This window comes from Dendrobium catenatum, unplaced genomic scaffold (assembly GCF_001605985.2).
Source record: "Dendrobium catenatum unplaced genomic scaffold, ASM160598v2 fragScaff_scaffold_1488, whole genome shotgun sequence".
NCBI lineage: Eukaryota > Viridiplantae > Streptophyta > Magnoliopsida > Asparagales > Orchidaceae > Dendrobium > Dendrobium catenatum.
In genome coordinates this window covers 230,878-241,939 of record NW_021319950.1, presented here as the reverse complement: position 1 = coordinate 241,939, position 11,062 = coordinate 230,878, and the positions used below count along the sequence as shown (strand labels likewise).

General features: G+C 30.3%; 1 protein-coding gene across 1 annotated transcript in view; it reads left to right on the top strand.

The window, feature by feature from the left end:
• The window catches only part of LOC110100735 (transcription factor GTE4), a 13,503-nt gene extending 5,427 nt beyond the window's left edge, over positions 1-8,076 (top strand). The window contains exon 5 of the mRNA XM_020828373.2: positions 7,668-8,076. The gene's annotated coding sequence lies outside the window, so the exon portion shown is untranslated. The remainder of the gene's footprint in view (positions 1-7,667) is intronic.
• Positions 8,077-11,062: the final 2,986 nt, after the last annotated feature.

The following is an 11,062-nucleotide window of genomic DNA, read 5'->3' as shown; positions in this document are numbered from 1 at the left end:
TGATATCATTATAGATGTCATGATCGGTAGATAAGTATTTTGAAAAAAATGCTAGCTACAGAGATCAAAATCAAAGGCCTTGGTCCTCTCAAGTATTTTGTTGGGAAATAAATTAACTTGAAAGAAATATACTATTATCATTTTCATTGGAAATATGTTCTAGATATTTTAAAAGGAATTGGTTTGATTGGGAGGAAACATGTAGACACTCCAACTAATCCGAACTCAAAACTAAGTGGTCTATGAAAAGGGAAGATATCAAAGATTAGTTCTGAAACTCATCTATTCGTTTGATGCCAAACCTGAATTTGCTTTTTGCTATTTGCATGGTAAGCTATTTCATTCATTCATCTCACAAAGAACTCATGGGTACTACCATAAGTATACTCATACTTCAAAGGGAACTTTGAAAGGGGACCATTCTTTGAGAAAGGTAAACTAAAATAATAGAAGTTTATGATGATATTGATTGGCTAGGCTTTGTAGATGACAGGAGATCTACGTTAGGGTATGACACTTACATTTGGATAGTTTTGTTACATGTAGAATTCAGAAATAAAATATCGTGGCAAGGAGTGGTGCAGAAGTTGAACTCAGATCCTATGCTAATGAGATTAGTGATCTAATTTGACTTAAGTTGTTCTTAGAAGAACTTCAAGTAATAGCCAAGAATCCTATGATATTATATTATGACAATAACATTGCTATCAGTATAGCACAAAACTTTGTCCATCATGATCAAACTAATCATGTGGAAGTAGATTGACATTTTATTAAAGAAAAAAATGCAAACCAGAGATCTGTGTGTTTTATTTAATCTTTTGTTCAAATTGTTGACATTTAGATAAAAGGGTTGACAATACCTCTATTTGAAACATTAAAAAAAAAGATAGACAATTATGTGATGTTTGCAAACTAGCTTGAGGGAGAGTGTGGAATGTCAGTGACATCTTTGAAAAAGAGAAAAAAAAAATAATTTAATTTGTCTTCTACCATTCTTGGAGTTTCATTTGATTGAAATCAGCACACAAATGGAAATATGGGTTGGTGGTTCTTTTTCCTTTGGAGAAATTCTTATCGGAGCTTCCAAGGCAATGGGTGGCCAGCTATAAATGCACTATTTTATGAAGCTCTCAAGGCCATTTGTTTTTCATAACTTCTCTATTAAAGTTTTCCCTCAACCTAGCACATTTTTTTGTACTCAATTTGCATTCATGTTTTTTAAATGATTTTTGTTTCTTTCTTTATTTTGTTTTACCTCCTATGTGAAATGAAAATTTTATATTAATGTCATGAAAATTTGGTTTGATTATTTTTGCAAAAGATCCAACTTAAAATTTGTTGTATTCAATTATTTTCTTTCTTTGATTGTTCACCTTTCGGGTTCTCTATATGAGGACCCTAAGAGCAAGCCATATAATTTTGATTGGACTTGATGATCAAAACAACACAACAATAAAGAAAACAATTACTTACTCCAAATAGATCCAGAAATAACACAAAGAGAGTTGTATTTACCAGTCTCCAAGCAAAGAAAGACTAGATACAAGTTGATTCACTGTTCGAGAGGTGAATCATCTCTCCCACAATTCCTAGCATCCACTATGAACCCAAACACCCAACAAAAAATGTTGTAGAAAATAAAACTCAACATAAACCTCAACTCTCCACAATCTCCTCCCTTAACAGCCCAAATCTCCTAATAAATGCCCTTTACATATTTCCCAAAGAATTTTCCCTCAAAGCCTCTTCTTCTCATATAAGTGATAAAGGAGGTCATCGGCCCCACCTGAGCAGCTGGGCTGCTGCCCGCCTGGGTAGCTGGGCTGTCAATAGCTGCCTCAAACTCATCATTTCCTATAATCTTGCTTCAACTTCTACATTTTTTAAATGTTTTTCATAGCTCTATTAACCTTATTCTAATTATTTGGTGTTGGCATTACTAATTATCATTTTTTATTTGTTCGTGCATAGTATTACATGAGGTGTGATATGTATTTGTCACACACAGCAAGGTGCCAACCTATGGGTTCCAATGAGAGGCAAATGAACAACTTCAATTCATTATCTTAGGTCCACTTATCCTTCCTAATCATTGACAATAATTTTACCATCATCTTCATCATTAACCTAATCTTAACTTTTTGGGTTTGACTTTGCCAATTCCCATTCTCCATTTGTTAATGCTAAGTGTTGTATGAGGTACCAGGCATATTCTTTGCAAATCATTTTAAATAACTTCTATTAATGTTATCTTAGATCTACCCTTTCTCCTTCCTAATTCTCTAGCACAAATTTATTCTATTGGTTTAATGTTACACTTTCTATTTACTGTTGTTCATGTTTAAATCAACTAAGTTTATTTTCAATTATCTTATTTTTCATTAATGTCACTCTAATTATTTTTTAATATAAGCATTATTTAATTTGAGAGAGTCGCCTTAGATGGTTTGGTCACATAAAAAGGCGGCCTTCCGACGACCCAGTTAAGAGAGTAGAGGTATTAGATTTGACTTGTGTTAAGAAAGGTAGGGGTAGACCTAAAAAGACTTGGTTAGAAAATATTAGGAATGACCTTTCTTTATTAGATTTAAATGAGAATTTGGCTTTTAATAGGACTCAATGGAGAAAAAGGATTCATGTAGCCGACCCCACGTAGTGGGATAAAGGCTTGATGTTGTTGTTGTTGTTGTTGTTGTAAGCATTCTTTAATTTATTGTTTCTAGTTTTGCTTAATTATCCATCATAAAATTGTCTTGTCTATCCTACTCAAGTTCTATATTCACATCTTTTTATAGCTCAACACTTAGATTCATATAACGTCATCGATGTAAGTATGGCTTTATTAAATTTTCTTTTAAGTCTCAATGATATCCTTTTATTAAATAATACTTGCACTGTAACCTTCATGCTTTAACTCTTAAAATTATATTTTCATTTATATGTTCATTTTTTGTAATATGTCCAAGATTCTTAAAATCTATAACTCATAAATATCATTTTATTTTCTAATAATATTGATTGAAAATTATTAATATCTTACCCACTAATGTTTCATATCATATAATCACTATTTATTCCATCTTCTAAATATATATTTTTATTATTCTAAATTTTCATTTATTTCAATGATTATCTCAACAATTAATACTAGTATTTGCAAAAAATATACATCAAGTTGCCTCATTTTGATTATCTCTATAAACATGTGCATAACCAACATAAAAGGATTTGCAATCAATGCTGATTCTTGATATAATCATATTTAATTATAACTTTTTGGTCACTCCATTACTTCTTTTGATACTAACCAGTAGTCTATCATACATATTTTTACACTCTTTTTTTTCCTTTGTGAGAACTAAATTTATTCTTATGGTATTCGATAATATGCTTTCTCTAAAAAAAATTATATGATCATTTCTTTCATCTCTACTTTTTTTTTATTAATTAAATGAACATAAATTTCATTTTTATTGTATATCCTCTTGTTATGAATCCAAATTGATTCTCTGAAGCTGCAAAATTTTTATATGCCTTTGTTCAATTACTCTCTCACATAGTTTTCATTTATAACTCATAAGTTTCATTGATCATAATTCTGAACCTCCAACACTATTTTTATCTGCCCATCTAATGGGTTTATTTTTATTATTATGTGTACATATTCAAGCAATCTAAATCTATTTCAATTGTTATATCTTTAATATTTTCCGCTCTAATTATTTTTTTAATATAATCATTCATTATTTTATATATATATATAATAGAGAAGTCGACTTTTAAAAAAAAATTAAGCTGCACATCAGCACCTTCACTGCACATTCTTAACTCTGGCATTTATGTCCTCATTAATAATAATAATAATTTATTATATCTATGAAACTTAAACCTATCATACATTAGTATCAATTTATCTTCTTATGATATTTGTTGATTTTTTTTAATTTTATTTATTTATTGTTTTTTTTTGTTTTTATATTCTTATAATATTTATTGATAATTGTTAATATTATACCATTTAGGGTTTGTAGATTACACTAATATAAGTTGTTTAAATTGATTGCGAATAATAGGTTTAATATCTCAAATAACACTCAATAGAAATGAATGAAAAATAAGAATTCATAATGTCGATCTGAAATATTCAGAATAATGCTAAAGATGATTATCCAATCTCTCATCTTCATCTAAAAAAATCAAACACCAACACATCACTATGAATATTTTTTTAAGCATCTTCATAATCATTATAAAGATGATATAAACTCAATATTGGTTATTTATTTAATCCTATCACAATTCGAAATTCTTTTGTCACTCTACAGCACATTTTAATACTAGTAGTGCTCTATATTTCTCTTTAATAACCTCAACATATTTTTAACACACATTTTTCTATCTTAATGTGCAACAAATCATTCTTTTGGTACTGAATCATATGAGTTCTCAAGCTCAATAAAATTATATGAATATCTATTTTATGCTATTTATATTATTTTCATCAGTTATCTTAACTCAAATTATTTTCATAGTAAATATTTTTGGCATGAAACTAAATTTGTTATTCAAAATTGACATTTTTTTTACATATATGTTCCATTAATTTCTCATTGCTTTGTTATATGACTCATATGTTTGATTCTTTTATAGTAAGCAAAATTTTAAATTTCTTTCGTTGTTTTAAATATTAGTATTAAAATGATTTTTCTTTAATTATTAGGCATCTTCTTTGTTTATAAAGTTTTGTTGAAAATATTGTTAGTCAAACCACTATAGCATCTCTCACAACTCACCAAATTTCGCCATCTTCTTTGCACATAAAGTTTTACTTTTATATTATTTTCTTGATGCTAAATCTACTTCACCTTTTAAGTCGATACATAATATATCTGAGAATTTTTTTATATATTTTTCCAACATGATTTATTCCTTAAAACTCTCATTTAAGAATTCCTCAAAATAGCATTTTCATGTTTCCTTTATTTTCTTATCTTTATACAAAATTTTATTATCTTTGCTTTTAATGAATTTGTTTTTATCAATCTTTAAATCTTTTATCTATTGACAGCTATTTTGTACATTTTCTTTTCTCCATTTTAAGTGACAAGTCTATTGTATAAATCATTAAAAGCTATTTGTTTGGCTCATTGCACTTTTTGCAAGACTTTGAGTTTTCAAATAATCATTATAACTATTAGTGTTATTGAATTTTTGCCACTCCTTGTATGTATATATATTTTTCTTCACAATCATTTGTACATCCTTGTTATGCCACTAAATATCTTTATCAATATACTATATATATTTCTAAACACTCCCAAAATAGTGCATGATCAAAGTGTTTCATAGACTTCTTAGGTATAACAACAACAATAGTAAGATGCCTTTTATCCCACTACGTAGGGTTGGCTACATGAATTATTTTTCTCCATTGTGTCCTATTAAGAGTCAAATTCTAATTTAAATCTAATTAAAAAAATCATTTTTATTACTTTCAAACAAAAGCTTTAGGTCTACCTCTATATTTTTTTATATAGGTCAAATTTAATATATCTACTCTCCAATTTGGCATATCTATTTTTATCTCAGAATTTTTGAGTTGCCCAAGTTTGTTTCTTAATTTATTAAGTTCTAAACTTTTTGGTTATTTTTGTCTTCTCTCTAGTTTGCAATCAATGAAACTTGTGATGGGAAGCAAACTATAAGAATGTTTTGGATTTTTTCACTTTTAGAAATGCCCTAGATCTCTTATACAGTGTACAAAAAGCCTCTAGCAAACCAATGAAGGTATGAGGGAGGTGCTACATAGCTAGGGCCATAACCCGACCATGCAGTTGTGTCTCTCTTGTAAGTATCTCACTCGTAGCTATGACAATCTTGCTCAAGGCTCTCTCCACATGTAGAGGAGCTCTAGAGTATAGCTTAACTTATAAAATTTAAAATGACTTGATAAATTTCTTCCTGTCATATGATTGCAAATTGAAGAGATGTTGGAAGAACCAAAATGCTTAGGATTTAATAAGTTATGAGACTAATTTGGACTCTTTGAAAACTTGGAGGCTTAAATAGACACACTTCATAATATATGGATTATTTTGATAATTTACTTGCTTACAACTTCTATAATAATCTTCTTAATGGAATTAGTCATATCACACACCAAGCTTGACTCAATTAAAACATTATAATTTGCCTCCCTTGGCAACTCATTTTGAATTATTACTAGTTTTTCACTTTTAAATTCTATCATGTCATCCTAGGATAGTTTTTTTATTTTTATTATTTATTACTAACCCTATTCCTTCAATAATTATATCTTTCGTCCATCAATCCACATATTATTCCAACCTCATTTTTATTATTAGCATTTCTAGCATACACTAATTTATATAACCTTCCCTAATGTGATTAGATATTTCTCCTTTCCATTTAAGTTAACTAGCCATATTTATTCCTCTTCTAGTCATTATGTCCAGCAATTCTTCTTTTTTCCCTTTCAAAACCCTAAATGCAAAACTCATCTTAGAATAAACTAAGATCAGTTGTAATTCATATATGATATGACATGAGGGAAACTAATGCAATTCCAATTCCTAGCATCATCACAACAAGGAATTCATATGCATCATATCTATTGTTCTGGTAAACAACAAATTAGCTTGAAAATAATTGCTTCTAGTTGAAGTCGGGATTCCAAGGAGAGTGATGGCGGATTGCTTGATATAATTGGGTGAAGGCCTTGTCTTATTTAAATTAAAAGTGGTGTATGTGGGACTTCAAAGTATCTTGGCAAATGAATTGAAGTTAATGACCCTTCAGCTGCATTATTAATTAGAGAAAGGATAATCATTCTTATTTTATCAGCCACTTGAGGAATGACATTGAATACTAGCATATTAAATTTAAGGATAAAATACATATAACATAGTCATCATCACAAGTGAGTGCAAAAAGGCAAATAGGCTACTAGGCTTTCGGGTGAACTGGTCCATCAGCTTTCTAAAGGGATTAGAATAACATGCATGGATATTAAAGTTGGTCTGACCTGTCCCATCATCGACATTAGTTAAGAAGGTTTAGAAACAACTGCCTAAAAACCCTTGTACTAGAGGCTAAAAAATAGATGGATAAGATAAATTATCTAAAGAATCATATAATAAAGATTATTTCTTTTTTTTAGGAGGGGCACCTGAGCTAAAGGGGGATCCACCCCTGTATGTTTGGCTTAGAAGCCAAGCTTAGGCTAATTTAAGTTGGTTAGTAAGCCTGAACCAAACAGCTCCATGTTCTCTCAAATTGTTCATGATTTTTTGGTTTCATGATAATTCTATGAAATAAGATGTATGCGCAGTCCATTTTGTTAGAGATTGTTGACTTAGGCTTCGTTTGGGACGACTTTTTTTCTGCTTCCTAAAACAATTTTTTGTACTAAAAAATTGTTTTATGAAGCAGTAAGAAAGCCGTCCCAAACGAAGCTTTAATGGATTGGATAAACAACATAGCGATGCTATAGTGATCTCATTTCTAAACTAATACAGCATCTATTTAGTTATCTTGAAAATTTTGAATCATTTTAAGTGTTTCTCCTCTTATTCTTTTGCACTCATGTTTGTTTTCAAAGTCAAGTTTCAAAATAACAAAATTGCTTCTCTAATTTATTGCAGATATATAAACCCTAATGTGAAAAAAATGTTGATGATCATGGCTTGTGTGACTCTGACTCTGATTCTTCAAGCATTTGGCTTAGTTCAACTTGGCTCTAATTGCTGTCAGGACAAAGGTGCAGATCTTGGTTTCTTGAATTGTTAACATTTAGCAGTTGGGAGAAATTGTTCAGTGGTAGAGATCTGAGATCCTCAGCCTGAAATATTCTGTCTTCTGAATGTTGTAAGGTAAAATCCAATGTAGAAATGTCATCTGTAGCATTTTATATTTTCTCCCACCATTAGTGGTCATGGATTTGCAACTAAGCAGTATTAGGTGTTCTTCTCTTTCCCTTAAAAAGGGAGATGGATAAGCTTGTTGCACCTGCAGAACATCTGTGGTAGTATTTGATTTTTAATCTTCAGAAAATATTTAGATAGTGGTAGCAGTAATATTTCTGGCCTTAAGTGTCTGCACCTTTGCCATTTGGTTGAAAAATAAAGTAGTAATCAATCTTTTGTGTGTGTTTTCTGTTATCTTTAAGCTATGAAGCCTTAACAAAATTATAATATAAAGACTAATGAATCATCTTTTAAATAATGCTTATCCATTTTCTTTTCAGAGATAATGCTGAATTTCTTTTTGGTTAAGAACAAATAAAATGTTTCATGTTTCCCATGACGAAGACTTGATATTTATTTATCTAAAATTTATGTATATTTGTTTATTTAAAAAATTAAGTAATTTTGAATAAAAGTTTTAAGAATTCCACATGCAAATGAATAAATTTGAGCTTTAATGATATATTTTATTTATTATCTAGAAATTTATATGAGTAATCATGAAATTGTTAGGTAGAGATGAGCAATAAAAAATGTATAGGTGGAATTAATAAGTGGAAATTCTTTTTAATGTTCAGTAATCCCCTCTATTTTTTATTATATATTTTTTTGCCCAATAGTTATCTTAAAATGTCTATAAATATGTGTCTCCCTCTAATTTTTACTCTATTTTTTTCATTCAATAGTTATTTTGTAATGCTTAAAAATATGGGTTGATATGCATTGTAATTTTAAATTTTTTTGAATGAAATAATTTTGTGGAAAACTTTGTTCATTTGTTTAGTGTGTGGTGGCTTTAAATGTATGCATTTTCTTTGATATAATTTGATATTTATTTTTATTTCTTTTATGTTACTTACAAATTCTCTTAAACACATATTATAAACACTCCTTAAGACTAATAAACAAGCAATTAAAAGCTAAAAACATTTTTAAACACTCTCACATAGCCATTAGCCCAAATAGTGAACACTTTAACATAGTCTTATTCCCTACACCTCAAATTATTTTTAAACTCCACCATCAACTTCATATGACAAGTTCACATCCTAATCTAATATTCTACAATCATTTACAGTCATTTATATAACCTTCTTTAATTTTTGTGTTAATTGCTTATAGTAAAACTAGTTGTTTATTTATCAAAATTTAAATAGTTTGTCATCTTAAGGGCTTAGGCTTATAAATCTTGACATTTTTTTATTGCATGCATAAAAATATGTGTATAAAATTTAGTATGTTTAGAGTTTAAAAAAACTTTGTCAAAAAGGTCTAAACCGCCTAACAAGAGCTTGGGATGTAAGAGGTCTTTGTGCTAAGGGTGTCAATATTTGATACGACCCAAAAAGGCAACCTAAACTTGACCTTAAAATTTTAAATTAGGGTCAACCCTTTTGTCATACGGGTCGGGATCGAGTTCAACAAACCGACTCATTTTAAAAAACAAGTCTGGTTCGGGTTGATGTGAAAACCTGAGAATGACCTGCTCGCAACCTGTCAAACAGTTGGTCCGAGTCCACCATCATAGTCTCCCGCATAACAGGAATCTATGCAAGGTTTGAGCGGCCACTTGAAGAGATTTACAATGTGCGGGTTGAGTGCAGGTTGTCAAAGGAATGGCTGGCAGAGTTGGGCGTGGGCTAATGTGGAAGACTAGAAAGTGTCAGTGTCTATAGAACTGGCATGTCAATCAACAACTTTATATCATCTCCGACGAGGTTCGACTGGTGCCTTTGGGAGCCAAGTCCGGCGAACGCTACATGTGCTTCGTTGCCATAATTCTTGTCCGCTACCCTAAATGGTTCAAGGCCGAAATCTTCTTCGACAGACCCTAGCGTTCTCACGAGTGACTTGACCCCGTAAAATCCGGGTTACCATGTCAGGTCGGGTCAACCCGATAACTTGATTGTTGGGTCTGGATCTAAACTCTCAACCCGTTTACAAAACTAGTTTGGGTTAGGGTTAACTCATTTGAACCCGGGTCAGTTTCGAGTTCGACCCGAACACGACCCAAAACCCGATTTTTACACCCCTGCTTTGTACCCCCCTCATCACCTGGAAGTTCTTTAAACTTATAATACATTTTATTATTACATTTATATTTCAACTTTCACAATCTCTCTTATATAACCATTTCCCTCTAACATCTCTCTTCATATTAAAAAATAAGATACCTAAATCTATTTCTTACGACTAGATCGAAAACTTAACTAAGATTGCTGATTCTTTGGATCTTAGGATTCATGAAAATGCTATTAAAACAAAGGACTAATTGATGATATTAAAACTTATAAGATACAACGATTACATTATCAAATGCAAACTATTCTAAATCATTTACAAAATAATAGGAATCACATCCCATGCCCCGCCAAAAATCATAGTATACTTTTAAATGATGATGATTCTTACATAAGCCAAGGAGATGACCAACCTAATAAAAGATAATCCAACCATAGGAATAGAGGTAGAAGAGATCATCTTCATAGGAGTGTTGATGATTTTAATAATCCCTATGACTGTTAAAGTTAAAGCTTTTAACTATGATGAAGTTAAAGCTTTTAACTATGCTGACAACCATAACCCTAATAGGTTTCTAGACTGGTTAGTCCAAATGGATGATTTCTTATAAGATAGATGATTATCAAAGAGTTTATTTTGATTGGACATGCCAAGATCTATTAGACTAATACTTTAGTTAAAATCATAGATTATGAAGGACCACTCTTATTTTGAATAAAATGAATGAGATATTAAAAATCAAATATTGTCTAAGGCATCATGATAAGAAATTACATGGGAAATTATTAACTCTAAGGAAAGGTAGTATCGTTGTAACTGAATATCTGAATACATTTGAAGACCTAATTTCTAGGACTAACTATGTTGATAATGACTAGTAACTAGCTAATAAATTTGTCCTTGGACTTAGGATAAAGTTTAGGAATGAGGTAGAATTATTCGATCCCCAGATCTTAGAGGAAGCATTTCATTATACTTTATTAGTAGAAAATCAAAAGAAACTCAATTTCATCCCATAAGTCCACTATTAGAACCATGCCACTTATTGGCAC